The sequence below is a fragment of the Cryptomeria japonica genome, chromosome 10 (genome assembly GCF_030272615.1).
Source record: "Cryptomeria japonica chromosome 10, Sugi_1.0, whole genome shotgun sequence".
Classification (NCBI taxonomy): Eukaryota; Viridiplantae; Streptophyta; class Pinopsida; order Cupressales; family Cupressaceae; genus Cryptomeria; species Cryptomeria japonica.
The window spans coordinates 675,372,415-675,396,620 of NC_081414.1; positions in this window are offsets into that span (position 1 = coordinate 675,372,415).

Sequence of the window (24,206 nt, forward strand, 5' to 3'; positions counted from 1 at the left end):
AGGCGTCCATAGCCCTGATGGAATTATTCGTATGTTCCCATAGTCAAGATTTTTGTCGCACTTACATGCGTGATATTTTAGTTATATATTTGACATAGCACTTTTTATTTTTATTTTCTTGCCTTCACTTGTAAGTAATGAAACCTACATGGGTGTGACAATTACAACGATGCTGAAGTAGAATGTTAGATGTTTCACTAGTCATGTGATCAACTAGGTGTCTAGAATGAATTAGAGATTTTGTTAATGTGTTTGAGATATAGCAATTGATAGATTTTGGGTTAACAAGACTCAAATAGTGAAATCAATACCCAACCAAAGGTAAATCGTCATCCCAGGGTAATGTTGAAAATGAATGAGACTTCATGTCTGAATATCTAAGAAAGGAGACGACCCTTGTTTCTTTTGAATGCAAACAGATGGTAAACTTGGATAGTTGCTTTGTTTCATTGATGTCACTATATGTAAATGCAGAAACTATATGCTATAGAAATTGTGAATGTAATGTGCTTGAAAAGAAACTAAATGTAATGTATTTCTTTTAATAAAATGATATGTAGTGCGGAAAGTAAAACCTAAACTAACCCAACCCTTATATGTAGTATCGTTTAAGGTGCATGTTGTTCATAGGGTCAGGAAGTTTTGTGTAGGTAGTTCATTGGTCTTTTTTTGAAGAGTCGGATAAATATGTCTTTTCCAATAGGATATAAGGACTCAGCTGAGTGTACATGTTCGACATCTCCAATGTTGATTTCCTTAGTTTTTAGATTTTGTGGATCATCAGAGGGAAATCCAGCTCTGGCACCCATGAATTCAGCTATAGCCTTATCATTTTCAAATCAATGCAACTGTGGTAGATCCTCTTGCCCCCAATCTATCAAGTGTGGGTGTATGAGGAAAATAGATTCTGGTTTCAAAGTTGTGACATGAGCAGGTGCTATGCATGTTTCTATTGATGCACTTGAAAAGGATGATGAAGCCAACCAGGTGTTGATCTCATTAGATGGTGTTAAGTTTGTGCTTGAAGAAGATGGTGGAACAATTTGGGTGTTGATTTCATTAGTTGGTGCCATGCTTGTTTCTATCACCATAATGGCATGTGAAAATGGCACACATACAATCATTGATAAATTGTTCTCTGCAGTATGATCAGGATTGGTGATTCTATTGATAAGGAGTTCATACAAAATTTGTGTAGAGGGATTGGGATCATGAGGGGGACTCGGAGAAATGGTAAGTTCATTTGTGAGGGAATCTTGTGAGGAACATGGAGGATTATGACATGGAGATTAAGGGATGGAGGGATCTTGATCAGGATCTGGAGAAATAATGTGATCTTGCTTAGGACATGAAGGTGAAGGAATACTTTGATCTTGACTTGCAAATGGATTATTAGGAAGGATGGAAGAGATGTCCTGATTTTTCTTGGGAGGTGGATGTTGGATGGGACTTGAAAGGACACTTTGTTCTTGAGACAAGAGGGCATCATTATGAATGGAATAGAAAAGAGATAGGGGATCATCATAAGATTCTTGGTCGGTGGGATCTTGATAAAAAATTGGGTAGGATGGAAGGGTTTGTTCTTGATCTTTATTTGTTTTAGGACTCATTTCTTCTAACTTTGGATTATCCTATTGACATGGGGTAGGAGTTTGGATATGCATGGGAGACTCTTAGAATATTTCAACACTTTGGCCTAATGAGAAAGGATTTTGAATGGGAATCTCTAAAATAGGAGTAGACGGTGTGATTGGGTCTTGAATTTGTGAAGCATGGAAGGGACTAGCATCATGAATTGTATTAGCTTGGAAACCTATTGTGGATAGCCCTTCGGAGGTTGAGTTATTGGATAGAGATGGTGCAGATTGCTCTTGTGTGACTTCAGGGTATGAGGAAATGGTGGGAGATATGGAGGCTACTTGAGGTGCAAAGTCTTGATGGGAAGAGCCATTGCTAGACATGGGCAGATGACCTTGTTGCATGATAGGTGACACATTGACCATGTTCGATTGATGTCCAAAGGGTGACATGTTTGTAAATACACTTGAATTTGTTTGGGATTCCCTTGGTGGTGTATTTGAAGACATGAGGATATTCAAAGACATGTGATGTGACTGAAGGCAAAATTGACTGTGTAATTGTGTGTGACCTTGGTAGTGGTTGACTTGTTTGCACAATTTATGGTGCTGAGAGTTGTTTCATTTGTTGTATTGGTTGTTGGTCTTATATTGTTGGATGTGTTTGTTGTTGATATTGGTTTCTCATGTTTATTTATGTGAGAATAGCTGGTATGTTTGATTGCATAATAAGAGATTGCACATCAGCTGGCTCTAAGTTTGTATTGGGTCTTCCAAATTTTTGAAATAGTTTGAACAGTTTGGATCTACTCTCTTCACTTTTTTTAATCTTTTGTTCCAAGATCCCTATTTCTCGAGCTAGTTTCTCTTCAAGTGATGGAGAAATAGGTATGACATTTGTTTGTTCCTGATAAGTTTGATGCACATTTTGGGACATGTATATGTTGGATTGAGATAGTTGATTGTTTGGTTGCAATGACATGGTCCCATGAAAGTTGGAAGTTTGATAAGGGTAATGTTTTCTCCTAGAAGTTTGAGAGCTTGTTTCAACCATTGCACTATATGCCATTTTAGTTTTGGATTTTTTAAGTTTAGGGATGAAATACAATGCTACTAAGGGATGAAAGTGCAACCCTATTTTTTTTTTTGGATTTTGAGAATTTTGAAAATGGACAAATGCAACTGAGGATGACATATGCAACCTATGTTTTTGAATTTTTTTGACACATTGGATTAAGGAATGATAGGATGAAATCCTAAAGCACGACAATGCAACCTATGTTTTTGACAAATTTGATCAAGGAATGAAAAGATGAAATCCTAAAGAATGACAATGCAACTTTGGACTTGGATTAGGGAACAATCTAATTTTGAAGATAATGCAAAATGGAGATAATGATTTGACCCTATGTCTTATGAGGATGAAGATTATGCAAGGACTAAAACTGGGATTATGACGACTGTGTAAGGACTTATGTGAGGATTATGATGACTGTGCAAGGACTATATGCACAGATTATGATGACTGTATGAGAATTATATGCAAAGATTATGATGACTATGCAAGAACTTATGCAAGGATTATGATGATGTATATGGGAACTCTATAAGGACGTATATGAAGACTATGCAAGGACCTATGTAAATGAGGACTATAATGAGGATGATAATGAGGATGATGCAAGGACTTATGCAAAGACTGAGGACTCTAAGAACATCTATGGTCACAAGTATGTAAAATTTTGGACTTTGTTAGATTGTCTGATGTTTCAAGATAGACTCTGTTTGAAGCAACTCTGTTTGTGGGACAAGTCTGTTTTCAATTCTGAGAACATTGTTTGAAGATAAGTATACCTGGATGAACTGTGTTTTGATAATCTTTGAAAAGTCAGAATTATGTAAGGTAGGGCCTAAACTAGCCCAAATACTGACTCAATACTGATATAGCACAACGATACATATAAAACACAGAAGACAATCTTAGGCTAGAAAGTGGAAAACATTCAAAGAGGCCCTTATAATAAAATACCAAAATAAGATGAACAACTAGAGAGTCTAGTAGCACTGGCTCCACTCCATGACACACACTTCTCGGGCATGCTAGTCTCTCTTACCCAGAAGATGCGAAGATCTTACCACTGAGGGAACACTGTCTCATAATGCAAGGTACATGAAGGGTATCTATGGGGTACGATCCACACTCTCAGAATCAATGAATGTGAGATTTGGGCTACTAAGTTGGTTCTTATTATAAGTTTTGAGGGATCTCGATCCAACGACGGGTTCTCAGAGAAATCCACTTAAGGCTTTAATTAAGCTTATTGGTGCAGTGAAGGCCCCCACACACGTTGAATTCACTCAACACTCTAGGCCGCTTGACCAGTATATTTATATAGTGGCTCAAAAAACCTGCTCGAGAGTACACTGGGAGAGATGATATCCCCAATGCATCCTAATTCGAAGTACCTTTGTGGGGTGATGAAATACCCAGTCAAAGATACCCCTCACTACTAAAAAAAAAGAAGTGGGTGTCATTATCATCTTTCCCTCTCTCCCAAGACCCCGAAGGTAGGTGGAAAGGTACTTAATGCAACAATAGGTCCACCCAAGACACAAAAAAGTTCTTTTTCCCTTAAATATCACAATGTGTGATTTATTCTATTCATAAGATAGATTCACATCAATTTTAAAGCCCAAATTTAGGTGTGAGATACACATGTGCATGTCTATTTTAAACACCAAAGTGAAGTGTGAGATCTTGCATGCCAATTTTAATCCCAAGATCAATTTTAAGCACCAAGCTGAAGTGTGAGATCATGCACGTGAATTTTAATCCAAAATTAATTTTAAGCACCAAGCTAAAGTGTGAGATCATGCATGTCAATTTTAATCCCAAGATCAATTTTAAGCACCAAGCTGAAGTGTGAGATCATGCATGTCAATTTTAAACCCAAAATCCAAAAGTGATTTAACCCTAAAGGATCCTGCAATCAAATTGTTAGTGGTTTCCAAAATAATCTGGGATGATCAAGCCTTCTCTGTAATTTCACCACACGCTGCAAACAAGGAATTAGTAACCAGAAAACACACTGAAAAACAGAAAACTAAACTACCTATTTAACAAATGTGTGATCCTAACCAACCGAATGCGAAATGATATCTAGACGATTGCGTAATGATGATTGACCGAATGCATTAAATTGATAGGGCGAATGCATTAACATAACAAGATGAATGCATGACAGATAAGAAGACAATTTAAAAAAATCTACAAAAAACTTAAACTTCACCAGAAACCTACAAAATAGACTGTGAGGCTCTAGTCAGATCTCTCATCAACCATTCTATATTCAACAAGTCATATTTCACTCTATATGATAGAACTAGGTTGTTGTATCTATCAATAGCTGGTTGGTCTTCTAGGTCTTGTATTCTCTTTTCTACCTTTAGGATTTGTTGGTAATTTCTGGCCCACCTCCTTTATTTTATTGTTCTTCGAGCACCTGAAATCTTAAACTTTACCTTATGTGCCATGAGATGTTATATTGAAAGCATCATATAAGGGTAAAAAATCTTCAAATTTGAAGAATTTAATGCATAATTTAGATAGAACAGAGGATGTAAAATCAGAAAAACAAAAAAGATAGAATGCTTAAATATAAATAACAAATGCATAATTTTGTCTAGGAGAATGTGTTAAGGTGGCATCATGAATGCATGATCCTGTCTGATCGAATGTGTAATTTTGTCTATGTGATTGCGTGATGATTTTTGTACGATTGCGTGATGTTTAAATCCACCTTTGAAATTCGTACAAAACCTGCAAAAAAATCTGAAAATCCATACGATTCTGCAAAATCACATAGAAAAAACAAAGGGTTAACTAGCGGTTGTTCACGTTGGGTGCACCAAAATGTCGCATGTTTAAAATCATCTTTTCTTAACTAGAAATAATAAGGAAAATCACGAATCCCTATTCTAGCTAAAGAATTCAAACAACATCAATAGAATAACACAATCAAAACAATAAGGATGTAAAATATCAATTAAGACTCCCTATCCCATGACTACATATGGCTTCCATTGTTCTTCTCTTCTTCGTGGTATGATGGCTCTTAGATATTATGTTGGCAACCTGTAATTAACACAAAGATTTGAAGTTCATGATTCAATTGAAAATGGGGAATTGATCTTGAATTTATAGATTTTTGGAGAGGATTGATTGAGAGGTGGAACTCAAGTGAGCTCACATGCTGATTGATAGTTGAACTGCTGATTTGGAGGTGGAACATAATAGATTGAATAGATAAATGAGTCAACTGATTGAGAAAAAAGCTAATTGAAAGATGAAAAAGAATGATTGGAGGATAATTAAGAAATGATGTAACTAATCAATTAATTGAAATGATTAATTAAAATAGATGTAATAGTTAATTGATTGATTTTTTTTGGAAAAAGCAAAGTGGAAGATAGAAATAGAGATTGAAAAGATAATTGAATTAATTTAGCATGTGCTTGCACTTTGACTTTGATTTTCAATTTAATCTTTGCATGAGATTTAATTAAAATATTGAATTTATTATAATTCAATTTTGTTATTTGAATATATTTATAACTTGACTTTGATTTTCAATTTGATTATGATGTATTCGAATTTAGAAGAAATTAGAAGAACAAGAATTTGAATTTGAATTTGGAGAATTAATGAAATTAAATGAAATCAGAAGAAATTAGAATTTGAGAATTGGGGATTGGAATTAGAAGAATGAATTAGTTAATTAAATAACTTAAAGAAACTATTTAATTATTTAGAAATTAAATTTAATCAAATAATAAAGATTATTTAATTAAAAGAATTAAATCACAATTAATTAAATAATTAATATTAGAAAATGGTTAAATGGTTAATTGATTAAAAATAGAAATAGAATAATTAGTAAGATGATAAAGAAATATGAATTTAGAAGAGTAAGATTAATTAACTTAATCAAATCATTATTTAACTAATTAGACGAATAATTAGTATGCGATTAATGAGATATTTTTATTTGTCTACAGTATGGAGGTAGCGTTGGAATAATCGCTAGCATCCTCCTTTGGATTTAGGACAAGGACTAATTGGCTCTTGTGGATCTATTTATCTCTGGCATTTGTATTAGAAATTAACAGGTCGATCTTTTGCTGCAACGACAAACGTGTTCCAACAATTGGTATCAGAGTCGAGTCACAGGTACAAATCCCCTCGAGTGATGCTAAGGGGATATTATTGGAGCAATCACCAGTGTCCTCCTTTGGATTCGGGACATGGACTAACCTCCTCCTATAGATCCATTTATCTTTGGCATTTGCATCAGACATTAATAGGTCGATCTTTTGGTGCAGTGACAAACTTGTTCCAACAAGTAGTTTTACATGAACTAGATCTTTTGGCAAGTGCTCGATTGAGAAAGTTTAGTAGGACTTTGTACTTTTATAAAAACTTTAATTGGATTCATAATATGGTATTTTTGTGGGGAAATTCAAGTGAAGCAAAATTTCATCAATGGAAAAGTTTAGTTTAGTTTAGGGTCTAATCTTTGCAAGAAATTAATTTTTCTTTTCAATCTAGTGAGGTATGGAAAATATTAAGTGAACTAGAAGTTTAACATTGTAGTTTGGTAAAATTTAATAGGGAATGAAGCATCTACAAGAAGAACGATTTGTGAGAAAATTTAAGGGAACCTCCTATGCAGTATTAGGTCATGAAATTGTTTTGAGCCGATTGAAAGGGGAAAATTACAAGCTAATAACTTGCTTATTTAAGGGAATTTTGATAAGCTCAAAAAGATTACTTGAATTAATTTTTTATACCCTTTCCATCCATGATGTAATTTTGACCATTGAAGGAGCTAATATTTAGAACTCAAGGGACCTTGAAACTTATTGCAATTATAAGGCAGGAAAAGGGCTAGAGCAAAAGATGGGATACTTATTTGCTAGAAGAAAAATTGAGAGTGTTGTGAGGACACACAACACACCTCTCACCATCTTGCATCCTAAATTAAAAAGAAGAAGAAGATAATCTACACACCCATATCAATAAATTTTCTAATAGATATTAGGTTTCTTGTTATCCAAAGCATATGAGAAACACCACTACTTTCAAATTTACCATAAAAGTTTTTAGTTTGTGTTATACCAAGATAAAAAAAAAAAAAATGTGAATCATCACTCAAGTACACCTTACTTCCATCAAATTCTTCATACTATGTAAACTGATATCTATTAAAGGTTATATGAAAAGATTCACCTAAGCCAATTAACCATGCACTATGATTTGGATGAGTGGCTAAAGATGCAATGAAGGCATCGCCACATTCCTTCTTAGATTACAAATCAAAATTAACTCTCTTTTTAATTTTCTTCATTTCATCTTTATACTCATTTTTTAAGTGACTAGGTTTGTGGTAATCCTAGCATATTGATCTGGAATTTCAAGGAGACTTAAATCTCCCACTTAGACTTGGATCTTGATTTTTCTTATTTTTTTGTTCTTATTGCCCCTTTATTTTGATCTACTATGAACATTCAAGGTTTCCTTTGGACTGATTGAAAATTTTCTTTCCATCACTTCAAAAACTAAAGAACTAACAACACATTTAACCTTAAAGAGTACAAAAGTGCTCCCAATGACCATGACAAGACTATCCCATGAATCAAACCAATATCATAACACTTTTTGACATCTCTCTTCCTCATCCATTTTTACACTCAATAAACTTGATTGCACCACCAACACATTTACTATACTTAGATGGTTGTAGACATTTAAATATTTAGTAGTGCACCTAGTCATAATCGGCTAAAACCAACACTTTGTCAAGTCCTCATCATCTAGGCCTAGTCCCCATCATCTAGTCTCAATTAGCCAATTCTATCACCTTGGACAAATCCCCTCACCTATGGTATCCAACACTTAATTAATCACCCTTTCCACTACTCACCATCATTAAATAATTTCCTTTTCCACCTACTTTCAACCTCACAGATGGACAAAATGATATATTATTATTTAATTATGATTAAATTTCCTCAACAATTCCAAGAATAAAGGGTAAATAAGAATAATTGTCCTTATGTTTCCATTATTATCTCCACCAAACCCAAGAATATAACCCTCCCAGATGTACATGTCCCTTATTTCCCTCATTTTCACATCCACTTACTAAATTTTAGATAGTTTATCCTATCCATTCATAAGCTAACAACCTCCATATCCACCCTTCATCCTCTCCTACATCCTAGAGAAATTCTCTCAACAATCCTCCATCATTGATATCACCATCATATCCTTGACCATTCATTCCTCCTTTCAAAATTTTATAGAGTTAGGCACTCTTTCCCTCATTTGAGATCCATCATCACTTGAGCTAAGTACATGATGTCAAACAAGTACTCTTCAATAAAACAAGCATCAAAATATCAATTGTAATTGTAAAAAATCATTCAACAATGGAGGCTTTCATAACATTAAATTTCATTTTTGATGTTATTTTTTTGTTTTCACTCTTTTTTTGAGATATGTGTATGTATTCCTTTATCTTGCTCCATTTTTGTGCTTTTGTACCCTCTGGTTGGTTTTTTACTAACTAGTTTTTGCAAGTTCTTGAGTGGTTTTAGAGCTCAATATTTTACATGTGTTCCTAGGAGAAAAAAAATAATGCAGTTGCATCTAGAGTGGTTGAGAAATAAATTTTGATATATCACTTGACATTTTTGTGACAAGAAATTTATTTCCTATTTTTTTGTAGGGGTACACATCTCATTGTATGAAATTCCATACACTTGTACAAAATATTTATAGTTGTATAATCTGTGACCTATGTATAGTTCTATATGAATGCATAGAGTTTGGTTTTGGCATATAACAACAAACAAATAGGAATATATATCTATAATATTTTGAAAGGCATATACATGATAAATTTTGACATATACTCAATATGTTTTATAAGAAATATTCACAACTTTGTTGCATATATATAGAGAAGGGTACATACAAAAGTCTACATGGAATATACAAACAAGAAGTGCTCGAAATGGTATTGTTAGTGTAATTTATGTCTCATAATTACACTTTACTTAAGTTGACTTAGGGTAATGCATTTCATAGTAGTTTGGATATGAGACACTCAGGGAAGTGTGCACATAGGGATGATGTATGTAGGAGAAATTCCACCTTTTTTGTTCTTATCTTATTGTTACATTCCACCTTCAGTGGGTGATCCACCTCTTGTGGAATATTTATTATTTCTCCTACCTACTCCTACCTACCCCTACCTACCCCTACCTACCCTTGTTTCTCATTGAGCCACATGTCATGATTGTGTGCTCACATATCCATATGGCCTTGCCTTGACAAGCAGGCTCATCTTACAATGTATGCAATGATCCAGTTGATTGTATTTTGCATCTTGATTAGAATATATAGTTTTTTCTTATCAAATCTTTTGTCTCTCTTGTGCTATTCATTGTGCTCTAAATCTTGGCTATATTTGACAAATTCTTATATGGTATCAAAGCCATTGGGGCTTCATTGAGTAGTCTTTGTGAAGAGATTTTGGAGCATTCTTTTTTTGGATTTGGGGAGCTACGCATTTTGGGGGTATCCTATGGAAATTTTGACCTCACTGTTGCATCCGAGAGGTTGATTCCATGAATTTTGAGTATAAATTCACCTATATTTGGTGAAAATTGATTTCGGGGCTTTGGAGGAATTTTTTTAGCCCATTTGGGTGTACGGTACAAATTTTGTAAAAATAAAAAATTATATTTTCGGAAATTTATTTTTAATTTTAATTCTTTATTATTTGCAGAAATTTTTATATTGTAAAATTTTTATTTTACATAATATATATATATATATATTTTTTTATTTTTATTTTTTAATTTTTTTGGGGGGGACCCTGTCCCCACCCTCTCGTACAACACCCTATGATTGCAGAGTTTACAGGGGCCACCATACTCCTTGCTGCCACCATACCTCTCCTTCCCGCCAATATTCTTTCCACTATTGACCCCGTTGCCTTTGGACTCTTTGGGACGCTTCACTGTTGGCCTTGCCTCCTGCTCCATTGGTCGCCTTTGATCCACCGGTCTCTCTGCCACCCTCCTCCCAGCTGAGCACTTTTTCCAGTGCCTAATCTCCCTGGGAATCCTACGCTCTACCACCGGTTCTCAGCTTCCTCTGTGCCACCTCCCTGCCAACTATCACCGAACCCCCACCAGCTTGCCGCCATGCAACAATACTTCACAAGCCCGACCACAACAATAGCTTCACCACGCATGCATCTAATTGCCTACACAATCATCCTTTTTGTACTTCCACGTGGCACGATCAGATTGGTTTGTACATCTCAGTCATTTTGCACAATCATCACGCCACGTCATCTAGTACATATTGTATGGACACCACGCAGGTAGAGAGGTGAAGTTTTCTCGATGGATAGATGACCGTCAAATTTAATTAAGTGAAACGATGACATTAGCACTGCATCAACTACTTTTTTGAAAAAATTTAGACCCCATCTCATTGAGCTTTTGGTTTTGGAGGCAAACTTTGGAGGCCCATAACTTGTTCATTTTAACTCCTTTATTGGTGCAATTTGTTTTGATTTGGGCTAATTCTTTGTGCTCTTCGAAGTGGTGGTGGATTTTTCTAATTTTGGTGGACAAATTTTCTAGAATTTTCAATTTTTACAACTATACCTGTCCAATCCTCAATTTTGCAACTTCAGAGGCTTCGTTCGGGCTCATACGACCTCCTTTTCAGGTGTTGTTTTTTTTGAAAGTGCATAATTTTTTTTCTACTTTCAAGTGGTGCCTTAGATTTTAACCATTTTGAGTATAAATTGTACTTTCAGTATTTGGTCTTTTTTGGCCTATTTGGTACTTGTATTTTGCTTGGATCTCAGTTCAGATTCCATAGCATCCTAAAATTGCCCCCCTTGCAATTTTTGTTGCATTTGGGTCTTCACTTTAGTGTTTTCTCCCCTTGCCCTAATTGAAGACCTAATTAGCTCATATGCATCTCAAATGCCAAAAATCTTAACTTTGCACTTGTTTTGCAGCTTGATCCTGGCCTAAAATAGGGTAGGGCCAAGGCATGGCACCTTGGTCCTCACCAGGATTAGGGTGTGGTGCCATGGCCCCCCCTAAAATGGGCCCAATTTAAACCCTTTTTCTCATTTCAAATTTGAGCGGGATTTTCCCCTTTGTGTCAATTCATGTTGGAAAATCAGTCAATTAACTCGACAGACATGTATATAAAGATGATTTACCCTCTCATTTGAAGATCCATCAAGAAGAAAGAGCACGCATATGACATCAAGCAATCAAACATTCAAGAGAAATTAAGCATTTTCAGTCTTTCTTCAAGCTTTGGAGCAACAATAAGTCAAGGATCAAGCATTGAAGTGGAGATCTACATCCTATTTAATGAAACCCTAATTCCATGTGGAGGCAAGAAAAACTTCACAAGGAGGTATAATCATTTCATTTTTAGTCATAATTCATCATCTCCCTCAAAAGGAGAACATTTCCTTTTAGTCATTTCAATTACATTTATCTCAATTTCATGGTTAATTCCAAAACCGGGGTTTGATCAAAGGAAAGCCCCTATTTCCAACCTATTTCACTTTCTTTCTATGTGTAGGAAATAAGTGTGCAAGAGTACTTTTGGAAATAAGCTTCAGACATAGAGATGGAACAACCATTTTCGACATGCGAAAAATTCAGAGGACCAAGAGGCAGCGCCACAGTCCCTGCTTTTTTGGGCCATTTTCGTATGGAAGATCTGAATCAACTTATATTTCTCAGATCTAGGTGCACGACTAAATCCCGAACTTGTAGCTAAGTATTTTCTTAGTTTTGTCTTCAATTTTCAGCACTTTACCCTAAATCAACAGTTCAACTTACAAAAGAGGGAAAAACTCATCATAATTAATCAATCCACTTAGTATTTAGTCCTTATCCGATTTGTGATCGAATCTAGTGGATTCCTCCCCTCTTTGAATGTGAAGGAAATCCCCCTAAAAGCAAAAATTGATTTGGTGATTTTCTCCTTCTAAGTTGCAAATTGCAAAATCAAAATTTTCCCCTTTACATTTTGGTGAACTCGATGTGTCCTATGCTTACTTCTGATTTTTGTTTTCAGATCTGAGTGTGTATGCAATTTCAAATTCAGAATTTCATTTACAAGTTTGATTTCCTTGCAAATTTAAAAAAAATTAGAGGTTAATTTTATTAAAACCTTAATTTTTCATTTTCAAAATTGAGCTTGTGAATTGCTTAATTTGGGTAAATTGTTTCAGATCTAAGTGTTATTCAATTTGGAAATTCAAATTTTCAATTGCAAGTCAAATTTCACATTTAGATTTTAAAATTAAGTGGTTAATTTCAAAAACCCTAATTTTCAAAAAAATAAAAATTGAGCTTGTGGGTGGGTTGTTTAAATTTTGAATTTATCATTTTTGAGTGGCTTTTAATTCAAATTTGCAATCTTGGATCTAATTTCAAATTTAAATTTTAAAATTAAATGGTTAATTAAAATTAGCCTAATTTTTGAATTTAAATTAATCTTGTGCATTTCCCAATTTTCCATTAATTATTCTAATTTTCAAAATTTCAACATTGGCTCTAATTGTAAATTCAAATTTCAAAATTAAGAGGCTCTTTCTACAAGACCCTAATTTTAAATTTAATTAATTTTGGATCATTTCAAATTTAAATTTTAAAATTAAGTGGTTAATTACAAGAGCCCTGATTTCATATAATTTTAAATTAAGTGGTTCTTTTTACAAGGCCCTAATTTTAAATTTTCCTTTAGATCACTTTCAATTCAAATTTTTAAAAAATTTAAGAGGTTATTTTTAGCCCTAATTTTAAATTTGAATTTCTATCTCCTAGTGGGTATTTTAAAATTTAAATTAAGAGGTTATTTTTACATAATCGTAATTTTAAAAATTCAATTTCCTAGGGGATTACATCTTTTCAATTAATTTGTTCATCTAATTGAGTAATCATTTTTCCTAGAATTTTGCATTATTCAATTGTTTTGCAACTTAAATTCCAAATTCAAATTTCTTTCAAACCTCCTAATTTCCCTCCCTTAGTGCATGCGTTTTACTACTATTAGTCCAACCTACAATATTCTTATGAGAAGAAGTTGTAGAATTAAGGCTTCCCAAGGTTTAATTACCGAGGACATGGAGCCTAATTTGGATAACTTTTTCAATGAGGATATTGGTGGTTCTTCCAATCCTATGAATGTCCCCATTTATCCTCATTCTTTAGATAATTCTCATGATGTGGATGAAACACTAACTAGGGTTTTCGTTGACCAATTGAAAAAGATTGACAGTGAATTTGAAAATCTTCAACAATGGATGAGTCAACAATACCCGAAAAGTGAAGCTCTCCCATTGATTAAAAGATTAAAAAGAATGGTTCAAAGTGATAAAATTGGTGTTGATATCTTGCATGGTATTGCTCACATTGTTGATTCTAATATTATGCCCATGAAGAGTTGTGTTGAAGTCCTTGATTACACACAACCTCCTAGTCAAGTTAATCATTCCATTACTTTGACTACTCCTATGGCTAGTGTTCCTACATTTACATCAAACATCATGGATACCTCTAGACAAAATGTTATACCTATGAATGTTAGTCAAGGGGGAAACTCCTCTTCTTTTGTTCCCCCTACCATGAGTCTTCCCTTTGTTACCCAATATTCTCCTATACCTATGAATGTTAGTCAAGGGGGCATCTCCTCTTCTTTCATTCCTCTTGCCATGAGTCTTCCATGTATTACCCAATCATCTCCCATACCTACCAATCATAATGTTCCACCTTCATATTCTCAACCCCCGCCTTCTTATAACAATATCCCTCCTTATTGTCAAGCTCCTCCATTCTTCAACAATATTACTCCTTCTAAATCAAACATGTCCAATTTTAATCCTTCTATCAAAGCTACCATCAATAATCTAGCCCAAACATTGTCTTCCTTACAACAACAAATAGCTTCTATGAATCAATCTAAGTATAATGAGCCCACATTTGATGCAGTGAGCCTATTATTCAATGAAATTGTCCGAGTTGTCCCTCCTAAACATGTTGAAGTCCCTCAATTGGAACTTTATAATGGAAAAGGTGATCCCTTAAGTCATGTTAAAACATTTCAAACTTCGTGTTGTGACTTTGCTCATGACCAAATATTGTTGGCTAAATTGTTTACTACAACATTAAGGGATAAATCTTTGCAATGGTATTGTTCTTTTCCTCCTTATTCTATTACTTCTTTCCAACAATTGGCTAATGTTTTTATTCAACAATTTCACAAAAATATTGGTCCTAAAATCACTTTGATTGATTTGATGCATTAGAAGCAAGGCGTGAATGAAAAAGTGATTGATTTTATTAGTAGATATTGTTGGAAATATACTGAAATTGTTAATGTGTTGTCATTGATGTCAACATTGTGCTTCGGTTGGATATGGTTCTATCCCGGTTGGTTACTGCTAACCTGGTTGGTTCCTGTTTCGGTTGGACTTGGATATCAATGATTCTGATCTGGTATTATCAGATTGGTTGTTTTGGTTTTGGATGGTTATATGCTTGTCGCATTCAGTTGGTTCATGATTTGGTGCTCCAGAATCTATCGCTTATGTTCTGGATTACTGGTTGACATTTCTTGGTACCGGTTGGCTTTACTGGTTGGTGATATTCGGTGATTTGGTTAAGTGATTTTGGTCCAACTTATAGAAATGGTTCCCAATGTTCCAAAGACATTCTTGATCATGTCCTAATTGTTTGGTGTCTTCACATTGGCTGACATGATGATTTGGTGGTCCCATTTAGACCCGTTGGTTATTTTGTGTTATTTGCACTGAGGGTTTCTATCGGTTGGTGAAACGTGTTGATATATATCTTAGCAGAATTTTCGACGGGTATAATTGTTTGGGAATTTGAATTAGGTCCATGCTATGTAATGTAAATCATAATATTGGTCCGATGGTATCGTGTAATGAAATTTTTGTAATTGTGGTTAATGGGTTTAGGTTTAAGTTGACCTTGTTATCAAGGTTGATGATTTGTATTTATAGGTGATATATTCATGTAATTTGGAGATCGATATGGTTATGTCTGCATTATCAGAGAGAGGTAATTGTGCGAACAAGGTTATTTCATTCAACAAAGGGTTGTGAAGGTTTTGGTATTGCAGGGCAGACATTTGTGCTTAACTGAAACTGTATCAAGCATTAGGAGATGATATTTTCACAGTTCATTTTCTCTGGATTGTAGTCTGATGTTTATGTAAGTCAGTGAGACTTCCCTTTTGTGATGAGCAGTGAGCTCTAGGCGGTTGGCCTAATTGCAAGTGTAATCCCCATTGTAGTTATTTCACATACTACTGCATAAGTATTATCTGACTGTGGGTAGGGTTTCCCACCATGGTTTTTCCCTTTACTAGGTTTTCCACGTCAAAATATTGGTGTTGTGTGTTCTGTGCTTTCATGCTTTATCTTTCACTGTGCTATTTATATTGTGCTCTGGTAAATGGTTTATAATCTAGATTAATTGTTTAATTTGTGGAAAATTGATTTACCCCCCCCTCTCAGTTTTCTTCCAGTATCAGAGATTCTAACAGATATAAGCATTTGTATTCTCAAATTTATTTTCCTGTGCTTGATCAAGATATTTAAATAATTTTCATTTCTAATTTGCAAAAAGATATTAGGGATAAACTTTTCTTCTCTAAGTTTACTTCCTTTATGCAATTGTGTGCAGTGCTTCACAACTATCATCTTATCATGAGTCAATTGGAACAATCATCATCTTCAATGGCTCTGAGTGATAAGGGTGAAAGTGCTCAACAAATTTTTGCAAAGTTCAAACCGAATAAGGGACTCATCAAATTCAATGACAACAAAATCACTCAAGTGGTAGTCGCAACAGGTGTGCCTCCTTTGTCCAAATACTTTAGAAAATAATTCAATTCTCTTAATGAATACTTGCATAGTATTATGTCTCAATTGTTACAAAGGAATGTGTTGAAACTTCCCCTTATCAAACTAATTGATGCAACTAAGACTTTGTTAGCTTCTTATGATGCCAAATCCTTTTACCAATACCATCGTCAACCCAGTCATGACACTGAAAAGTGTTATTCTTTGAGAAGATTCAAGACTTGACTGATAATAATACCATATATGTGGCTGGTGTGAATGATAAAGGAAACAAATTAGTAGCTCCTCCTGATCAAAACCTTCAAATTTTCACTAATCCTTTACCTTCCCATTCTACTAATGTGATTGAAACTGATCATCTTGCCTTCTCTCCCAATGATTTTGACCTTGAATCTAATAATGTGGTGAACCTTGTTGACAAAAATGAAACTCCTAAGGATTTGGGCATTACATTTGATCCTAGTGAAATAATTAAAGCACCTGATGGCCCATTATATATAACTGCAAAAATCAAAGTCATACCTTCTTGAGGAGTGCTTATTGATCTAGCTTGCATGGTTAATGTGATAACTAAAGAATTTATTTATACTTTGAAATTACATCAAGTGATATATGATGATATTGATGTGGTAGTTAGAGTTTTTGATAGTTTCTCTTGTCTTGCTATTGGTTCTATCACACTTCCTATCAATGTTGGCACTAAATGCTTCTATGTTAAATTTCCTATCATTCCTACATTTGATCAATTTTGTGTGAAGTTGGGACATCCTTGGCTCTCTTCCATGAGAGCGATCGCTTCTACTATTCATAAGTGTTTGAAATTTCCTCATAATGATAAAATCATAACTATTAATCATAGCATGTATCAACCTACAGTAAGGCATGGATATGTTTGTGTTGATTATGTTTGGTCTAAACAATTTCAACCTCTTCAACTTAGAAGTGATTCTCTCTTTAAATCCTATCAAAAATTGAAAAATGAGAAGATTTTGTCTTTGAATAAACCTATAAATCCAACACTTATAATTTATCTTGATGATCATATACCTCTTCTTGAGGATAAGATTATTCTTCCTCCTAAGGAAATAAATAATCTTCTTCCCAAAGAGGAATCTATTCCTTCTATGGATGAGTCTATTATTTCTCCCAAGGATAGAAATGCTCCTCCTCCCAAGTGTCAACTTATTCCTCCTAAGGGTAGACCTATTGCTCCTCCTCATGATGGACTTGGTCTCCTTCCTACAACTCCCATTCCTCCTTTGTATAGTGTGGTTCCACCTCCTACATCTTATAAAGAGAAGAGACCAACCTCTCCCATTGTTCAACTTAAAAGACCTCAACCTGTTCATCCTTCCTTAAAATAAGAAAACAATCCTATACCCAATGAACCTAAACCTTCACAACCTTCGGCTAAAACTAAACGAAAGTGTTGTGCAAGAGAACACCGATGAAAATGTTGTGCTAGAGCTCATGAACTTGCTTCCCTAAACATTTCTTCTCCCAAGACACCAAGTGTTGACATAATTCCCTTTTTTCCTAATGAGGATGTTCACCCTAATTCTCCAAGACACAAAATGTTTAAGACAAATGATGGTTCAAGTTCTATTCCTATTAGAGCTCCTATTGTTATTAATCTTGATGAAGAAATAGGTGAGAATTTTGTTAATGATGAAAATGTTGATCCTAATATTTCTAATGGTGAATATGAATATGCTGATGTTGACAATGATTTATTTGAGAAATTTTCAAAATCATTAATCCTAGCTCCTAGTAACAGACAAAGTGATCCATCATTAGAGCATGGTCATTAGAAAATGATAAAAGGAAGGATCAAACTTTTGGGACAAGTAAAGGATGTGCTACTACAAGTAATGATTCAGGGAGATGACATCTAGATTCAAGAGCTTCTCATCATATGGAATCTTTGCAGTCTATGTTCTCTTCATTTGAGCCTTGCCACATGCCACCAATTTTGATGGGAAATCATACATATATGAATGTGATTGGGAAAGGATATATTGCCATTGGGGATAACTCCTTTAGTCATGTGTTGTATGTACCCCATTTGACAAACAATATTCTTTCCATCTATTAGATCACTCATGGGGCAACAAGGAAAACTATGGATTTCACACCTGATTTTGTTATCATTAGAGACTTGGAGAGTAGAGCTATCATTTCAACTAGGGTATTTGATCATGCATCTATTTTGTACTCCTTTTGCACATTTTGGTCTTATTGATGAGGTCGATTCTTCATATGTTGATGATTTAGATATCGAGGATAACTTTGGGTACTTGAACTTGGGTATTCTCACATGTGAACCCATTCTTGAGCCTTGCATTTCATCTCCTCCTATTGATATCATATCACCTATTGCACATGATGATGCAGATATTGTAACAATTTTTCCTTCTTGTGATTTAGTGCAATAGGGTATTCCTTGTCTTACAACTTCAGTTCCTTGGGATGACTACTTGATAGACATGTCAAGTTTGTTTGTGGAGTCCTACATTGCATATTTGGGAGACATCATTGATGATGTTCATCTTCTCTTTGATGGAGATGATCATTCTTTGATTGTTGTGAGGGAACGCTCTGACCCTCTTGTTCATTCTCTACATGATCATTCTTTAGATGTTGACATGATTGTGGATTCTTATGTACAACACTTGGAGGAGGTCTCTTTATCCTTAGAGGAGACATGTGAGTCTTGGGATCATGTTCTACATTCATCTCCACTAGATCTTGGAGCACCTTTTTCAGTAGTGTGGATCACTACACCTGATTTGGAGGGGTAAATTTCAATATCGACATGGGGACACTTGAGCAGATTTCAAAGACTCCATACATCATGAGTTTTTTCCTACATCTTATCTTCATGATTGGGAAGACTTCCTGGATACACCTTTGGTTTTGTTTCTTCCTAAGGGGAGTAACATTGCTCGACAGTCGTGGAGCAGCTTCTTCATTCAGTTTTGACCTTCTACAATTGGTGCAAATTCTACATTGAGGGGGGCTACTTGGTGTGTCTTCTTCTCTCTTATGGGGGAGGACTTTTTCCTCACATGGGGTCTTGTCCTTCTCATACTTCTTTGAGAGTTATTTTGTATATTTTTCATCTCTCTTTTGGGGGGGAGCTTTTTCCCATTGGGTTTTTATCTCCTTCTCCATTTGTGAGAGATTGCATTAGTTTGCATGCATTTGCATTTGTGCATGGATACCTAACATGGCCTAGTAGTTGGGACCCCACCCATCTTGCATTGTTGACTTAAGTCTACATTCCCCTCTCATAATTACACTTTACTTAAGTTGACTTAGGATAATGCATTTCGTAGTAGTTTGGACATGAGATACTTAGGGAAGTGTGCACATAGGGATTATGTATGTAAGAGAAATTCCACCTTTTGTGGTCTTATCTTGTTGTTACATTCCACCTTCAGTGGGTGATCCACCTCTTGTGGAATATTTTATTATTTCTCCTACCTACTCCCGCCTACCCCTACCTACCCCTACCTACCCTTGTTTCTCATTGAGCCACATGTCATGATTGCGTGCTCACATATCCATATGACCTTTCCTTTATAAGAAGGCTCATCTTACATTGTATGTAATGATCCAGTTGATGAATTTTGCATCTTGATTAGAATATAGTTTATTGTTATCAAATCTTTTGTCTCTCTCTCTTGTGCTATTCATTGTGCTCTAGATCTTGGCTACATTTGACAAATTCTTATAGGTATAAATAGATAGGAATGTATATACACATTGAATTTTTGTAATATATACATAAAATATATTTTTGTGTCATAGAGTACACGTGACAAAAAGTATATATGAATACAATTAAAGGGAGGATACATGTGAGCGCATAGACATGTGTGATTGGAAATAATTGTCTTTAAACCTGTCATTTAATTTTAGATAAGGGTAGTCCCACAATCATGAGTCCCACTTTTTGACCAAAGTAGGACATTGAAATCAACATTTTCAACTAAATCTTCACATTTTGACACCTATAGTAGCTAAACTATTAAGAATTTGGAGATGATGTAAACTAGTGATTTGTGGGATTTTGTTTATAGATTTTAAATATATATTTTTTTAAAAAGTGGAAAAAATTGTGAAATTTTTACCTAACTTTTAATAACATGTTTTTATAGTAAATTTTTTTTAAAAAAAATTGGCATTCATGTCATAACGCATAACATTTTTTATACAAATGATATATATATATATATATATATTTGATATAGTTTTGTAACACAAATATCTATCATTTTGATATAGGTGTATGTCAAAATACATAAACAATTTTGTATGCATCAAAATTTAATTATTATTTTTTGTTCAAACAAGACCATTAATACCTAATACGTAGATATTTTTTAGAATTTTTTACTAATTTACTATTTTTTCACATGTGTAGAACACAAAACTTGTTGTTCGATTAAAAATCTATGTTCACTAAAACATAAAATTTAAATATATAATAAAACCAAAATATATAATATTAATGAATTCTAGATAGGAGCGAAAGAATGAGGCCCACAAGCAGTGGATGGAGTTGGGCGGGAAAAAAATTCAAAAATCCATACCAGGGCAGAGTCAGAGATTGGTTCAGGGATTGTCCAATTGTAGGTAGAGGGTTCCATTAAGGCCACTAGATTGGTAATTGGGGTAGACAACATTAAGGTTTTCATCAACATCTATCTTTCGCAGTGTAATAAGCCCTTCAAAAAACTTAGCAAGCAGAAGCAAGATGCTTTTGATATATGTGATGACCCCTGCTCCGAATATGCCCCAAACCTAGAAGTTTCTTTTGGGTATTTGGGAAAATTGCTAAAGGAATCAGAGGCGGATTTCAAATCTGTCAAAGTCAATGATGGTGCAGATAAAGAGGATTTCCCATCGTATGCTTCATGGCCAAATAATATTCCTTTACAAAAGGACTTCCCATCGTATGCTTCATGGCTAAATACTATTCCTCTGCAAAGACCACATTTTCTTTCTTCTCCTAATGATATTCCTTTAAAAGAGAAAGTTTGACAGTACTCTTTCAACAACAAAGTGCCCTTCAATCTAAAAGGTACCTGTCACATCATTTGAAAGCTCCAGAATGGCACTCCGAATGTTCAGGGTGAGGATCCAAGGAATTGATCTTTACCTCAAACCCTACGAGTTTGGAGAAGGAAAAAGTAGGCCTCTTCTCTGGTTCACCATAATGGGGATTCTGCCATTCAACCTTATAGGGTTTCTCTACCAAATCATTTAGTCATGCCTCAAATCACACATCTTCGGGAAAAAGCCCTCATTGGTAAGTTTTAGAATTTCCCCCCCATTACTTCTGAGCTATCTTCTTGGGCAAATGAATCTTGGAAGGAGGTTAAGGATATTTTTTATATTGAAAATGGTTCTAAGTATTTTATTATTATTTTCCAATAAAAAGAGCAAAGAGATTTAGTTCATAAGTTTAAAGGGTGGATTTGCAAGGGTTTCAGTCTTTTCATGGTGCCATGGGTTCCAAATTTTAACGCAGATTCAAATATCTGTCAATTTGCACCCTTTTGGATTTCATTCCCATCTATACCATTAGAATATAGAGATCTTGACTTGGTTGAGCTCTTTGCAAATCAACTAGGAATCTTCATTAAGCATGATCTCATTCCCTTTGAATCAACACATCTTCCAATAAGGGTGTGTACTGTTGAATCTCCTAAAACCATTTCCAAAGATCTTATCAATTATTTCAAAATTTGGAACTTGGGAACAAAGTATTATTATTGAAGACAACAAATATGTTGAGACCCATTCGAAGTCTTTGGGCCATTTTAATTGCCAAAGTCAAGGTTATGATATTTTAGCCATAAAGGTTTGTGATGATCACTCAGATCCATTGCATTTCTCTTTTCTCAATCATCCAATACAACATTCTCAAGATGTTCTTGAGTCTGTTTAGGATAAACGAAGGGAATCTCAGGTTCACAAGATGGTGATGGTTAAAAAATAGAGCAATAATAATTTTATAATTTTGAATAATAATATATTTTCTATAGATGTAGGAAAGGAAGGGAAAAAAATTCAACATTATCTTTTAGACTTCCACAATCCGTAAGTCACCCAAAATCCGGAACCTTCAATCATTGGAACCTCATAAACACATGCATCTGAAATAGATTATGAATGCATTCAGACCTCCGAACTCTCATCTCAATTTGCTCCTTAATGACAAATTTTGTAACTATACCAATAAGCCGTTGGAGGATAATATGAAGATATGTTCTTCTCCAAACAAAATGTTAAGAATGTTTTAATTTTTGCTAAAAGTTTTGATGACTTGGTTCACAATTGTTCAATGAAATTACACATGAGGTAATGAATGGGGATGAATTGGTGCCTAATCAAACTAATATAGTAATAGCTTCCCATGATCAACTAGTATAGTTAGTTGGTTCCCAATTGTTTGATGAATTTGCAAATGAGGTAATGAATGAGGATGAATTGGTGCCCAATCAAACTAATATGCTAGTAGCTCCTCAAGATCAACAAGAACTGTCTACCTTTCTATTCAATTTGTAAGAGGATCTTAATAACACTCAGGAGGTTTTTGGTAAAGAGAAATCAGTAGAATTTGACTTTTCACAACCCCTTTCAATTTCACAGTCTCCTAGTTTTCAACAGCATACACCTAATGCAGAGGGTTTGGTGGTAATGGGCAAATTCCTTGTTTTCTTCTTTGGGGGGTCAACACTTGGAACCTTCCAATGGTCCAACCTCTCCAACCTTCCAAAGGTTATCAAGTTTGTCCTTGATCCTTCCCAAGGATCAATCTTCTCTGTAAAACTTAGTTTCTCTAGGAGACTCCTACTCCTAAATACTCAACCCCTAAACCAAGACACCTCACAACCACCAAGCCCTTTGCCTACATGACCTTTTGCTCAAATGGTGGAATCTATCATATGTGAGTGTTTGTATATTTTTTATATTTTATTTGTATTGACATTGACCCCTTTGATAGGTATTTATAAGTCCTTTATGCCTTTTGCCCTTATGAACCTAGGAAATAGGGCTACAAGCAATTAGCCCTCCATTTGGATTTTTCCCACATTACCTATCAAACTACCTGAACAAACCCCTAAAAAAATTTGATATTCGAGTACCCTTTTGGGAATTCTAAAATATTTCAAACTTATGCATCTGGGTTTTGAGTGCAAGTTTTCAAACCCTATTGGGCCTATTTTTGGTCTAACTAGCCGGTATAGAGGTTTAGGCCTCAAAAATTTCACAAGTCAAATGGAGAGGAATTCAGAGCTCTTGGAGAGGGTCTGCACATTTCTAAGGGTCCTTCCCATGCAAAATTTTACCACTGTTGTGTCCACTATCTCAAGGATTCATTGAATCCCTCACTGCACAGACTTGCCACATGGAGATGTCAAGTCTAGGGCATCACTCCAATAGTGCCAAGGAGAGATCTTCTGCTCCCCAAACCAAGGAAAAACAACTAGTATAAATGGTAATCCAACATTCCTCATGGTTTCATACCTTTCCCATAGAAGAATGTTGAATAGGGTCTCCTTTTGCATCCAAACCCTAGTTTTGAGGGTTTTACCAGGTAGCG